This window comes from Furipterus horrens, unplaced genomic scaffold (genome assembly GCF_987537825.1).
Source record: "Furipterus horrens unplaced genomic scaffold, mFurHor1.1.pri manual_scaffold_4, whole genome shotgun sequence".
Classification (NCBI taxonomy): Eukaryota; Metazoa; Chordata; class Mammalia; order Chiroptera; family Furipteridae; genus Furipterus; species Furipterus horrens.
The window spans coordinates 126,485,030-126,489,063 of record NW_028327174.1 but is presented as its reverse complement, the minus strand read 5'-3'; the positions used below and the strand labels follow the sequence as shown (position 1 = coordinate 126,489,063).

The window sequence follows — 4,034 nt, the reverse complement described above, 5'->3', positions numbered from 1 at the left end:
GATGTCACTGAGCTGGTTAGTATAGAGCTGTCCCCAAAATACTTCACTGTAACTGCTATATTGGATGTAGAAATCTACATATTGTTGTAAGTCTACAGGGCTATTAATAAGACATTTATTTTCTATGTTTCACTGAAGTCAAATCCTCAATGCCATAGTTTGTGGTACAAGTATAAAATTAATAATTGGTTAAATGAATATTTATTTAATGTGTACAGTGCTATGTAATGCAAAAGATAAAATAATTAAATTGCATGTATCTATCATAAAAATAATTTATAAATTTAAAAGGACAAAAACCATAGATTTAAAGCTATTATATTGTTTTTAATATTTAATTCCAAATCAACATATTCAAATTATGAAAACACATATTAGAGGGGAACTTAAAAACCTTAATTTAGTATTTTTAGGTTGAATATTTTAATATTCAAAATAGCTAATGAATTTCCTCTGTAAAGGTTAATTTGGTGTGATAAATTTTGTAGATGTCAAATGATACTAAGAAACTATTTAAGCACAAAAAATATAAATGGGAAGGTAGAGGAATAGAATTACAGATTTTTGAAATAAAAAGGCTCTTTTTTTTATTATTCCTTTGTTGCTTTCAGTTTTACATAGGTTGGCAAAAGAAGGTTTACATTTGTAATGCAAACAAATAATGCAATAATGAATAATCATACAATAATAAACTTTTATGGACTCACAACTGTATAACTACTTTTGTCTGCCCTTGTTTATCTCACACAAGTGAGATATGTGGTTCTTTTCCTGTCTGACTTATTTTACTTAGCATGATTTTCTCAAGACCCAACCATGTTGCTGAAAATGTCAGAATTTAATCCTTTTTTTTTTTTATGGTTGAGTAGTATTTCATTGTATATATATACCACGTCTGTATCCAAATATCTAATAAAGGACACTTCAGTTGTTTCTGTGCCTTTGCCACTGTGAATAACACTGCAATGAACATAGGTTGCCTATATCGTTGCAAATAAATGATAGACACAGACAAAGGTATGGTATTTACCAGAGGGAAGGGGGTTGGGGGGCATAAAGGGTAAAGGGGATCAAATATATGGTGATGGAAGATTTGACTTGGGTGATGGGCATACAATGCAATATACAGGTGATGTATCATAGGATTGTACAGTTGAAATCTATATAATTTTATTAACATGCCATCTCAATAAATTTAATAAAAACAGGTACATTTTATATGTGAACTATATTTCAAAAAATATTTAAAAATATTAAACTTAGTAATAAAAGTTAAAAATAATATAGTGTAGGCTCTGGAGCTTGACTCCTTGAATTTGAAAAAGAACTAGAAAAGGCTCTGCATTGCATCTGGTGAATGTATAAATATAAAAGTTTTCATTGAAAACATTAGAAAGAAAAAGCTGGAAATAGATTGGTAGGCAACTAAAGTAGGCTCAAAAGCATAATAATTGTAAGACAGATATGAACATTAAAAGATTTAAAATATCAGTAAAGATAAATAAATAAATAAATAAATACATGATACTTATCTGGCAGGGCAGATACCATGATCATAAAGGTGGTTTTCCCAAGATGAGGCTGACCCATTGCACTCTGGGTGTGCTGACCCCTGAGATTTCCCCAAATGTGGGAAACTCAACTGCATATTTAGTGGTAGTTGGGGAGTGTATTCGTACTCTCCTCTAAAACATAAATAGAAAATCTAAATAAATACATGATATATAGGTTGAAGAGTGAGCATCTAGAAGCAGAGATTTTTATTATTTAGAGTGTTTGTAAGATTTCAGATGAGAATGTTAACTGAGGAAGGAGCAATGAATACAAAATGAAAGAGTTTATAGGGGATATTTTAGAAACAAATAAACTTAAGTAAATTTCATGTATTCAGTACTAAAGGTGCTATTGGAATACCCATAAATTATTCTGTTTATTAAATCATGAATGCAAATTTATAATTAACAATATACACAAGAACAAGAAAGTAATGTATTTCTAAGACACTGTGTGTTAGTTACTACATCAAGCAATTTAAAGATCTATATTAATCATCACATAAATTTTGTCAACAGAGATTTTTCACCCTACTTTCTGAATAAAAATTTTAAATGCCCAATACTGTGTTTTGTAGATGCTGTGAAATTAAGTTGGTCAAACATTTAGTAAAGAATATGACACAATATTCAGCAGAATAAAATACAGAAAGGAAATGAGTTAACGTGCATCTTGAGACTATAAAAAGTAAATATAAAAGCATAACTCATAGTGTTCTCTATTGCCAAACTTATCCAAGTAGAAAGAAATATAGTCTGATAGGCGTATAAATAGGTAGAAAAATTTTTTTTGAGATTCAAATTTTTTTTAATATAAAAAGCACATAACATAGTATAAGCTTTAATATACTGTGCATTGAACTCTATATACTATTTCTGTATATTAATCATTTTATGAGTATAAGGCCCATATTTATGTCTTCATGTACAGAGTTTTTATTCTGTTTAAATTATTTGATGTTTAAATATTATAAATTAAAACCCATACTATTATCAAAATGCATGTAAATGTTTACAAAAGGGCCAAACACATAATAAGCACTAAAGAAAAAGTAACTTTGTATTAAATTTCTCTACCAATAGACTATTAACTCTATGAGAACAAGGGCCTATGCCTCTTTTACTCACCATGATATCCTTGGTACTTGACATGATACCTAAATCCTAACAGATGAAATATATGTTTGCTAAATGAACAGCAACAAATAATTCATAAGATAAATTAACTAAAGTAGTTTTTCAAAATTTACGAATTTTAGTGTACTTATTAAAGTATATTAAAATAGTAAAATTGAGTATTTATGTCTTTTCAATTAGGCATATCCTTTCATATTTAATTTCAAATCCACTTTCCCCAATATCTGATGTTCTCAGATAAATTTAGAATTATGTAGATAACAATGTCTAAGGCAATCAAAGCGTCATTTAAACAAATGTGTCAAGTCCTTTTGTAAATTAAAATATCTTGTCTACTGAAATATTGTGATAATTCTCTGAAGAATAAAATATACTAGGAAGAAATTAAACATCTTTGTTGCTAATTCATTTCTTACACAGTAGTTGAAAACAAACAATTCACTTTTTAAGGCTTTGAAAAATAAAATAAGATAATTCAAGTAGTTGATCTCTACATGATATATTCCGTATTCAAGTTAAATACAATTTCATTGCATTCAAGTCAATGCATACCATTTTGATAAAATCCATATTGCCAGCTGAAGATAGAAAGAATAAGACATGATTCAAAAAAACATGTTCAAAGCCCTGGCTGCTGTGGTTCAGTGGATTGAGCGTCGGCCTGCAAGCCAAGTGTCGCTGGTTCAATTCCCAGTCAGGGCACATGACTAGGTTGCATGTCAGGTCCCCAGTTGGGGGCGCGAGTGAGAGGCAACCACACAGAGATGTCTCTCTCCCTCTCTTTCTCCTTTCCCCTCTCTCTAAAAATAAATAAATAAACAAACAAACAAATAATTTAAAAAAATAAACATGTTTCTACTTTTCACTCATTTACGTATTGTCTGTGAAGGTTTTGTGCTACAGCAGAATTGAGTAATTGCATAATAACAACAGAGACAATATGTCCCACACAAACTAAAGTATTTACTATTTGGTCCTTCATAGAAAAAGTTTGCCCATCCTTATTGTAGACCATGACAGTAAGTTCCCACATCTCAATCCATCCTCATTATATATCCACATACCAGTAATTTTAAATTTTTATCATGCCTGGGGCCAGGGCAAATGTATTGTAAAGAATAGATACCCAGCTGATTCCAGTATTGCTTTTCCCTCTTTCTTTTTCACCATACCACTCCATGATTCTGATTGAGGACCGCTAAGTTAAACGTGCAATGCTTATATATTAACATACTATGCAAAATGAAAAAGCAGTAGTGGAATTTCACTGTAAAGACACTATTCTAACATATTCATATATCTTTAGGGACTCATCTATATCTAGTCCAAAATGAAAAATAAAAC

General features: G+C 30.0%; 1 non-coding gene across 1 annotated transcript; it reads left to right on the top strand.

Moving 5' to 3' along the window:
* Positions 1 to 1,524: 1,524 nt before the first annotated feature.
* LOC150012828 (U1 spliceosomal RNA) lies at positions 1,525 to 1,688 on the top strand. The gene has a single exon (XR_016511053.1). It is a non-coding gene; the product is annotated as a U1 spliceosomal RNA (small nuclear RNA).
* Positions 1,689 to 4,034: the final 2,346 nt, after the last annotated feature.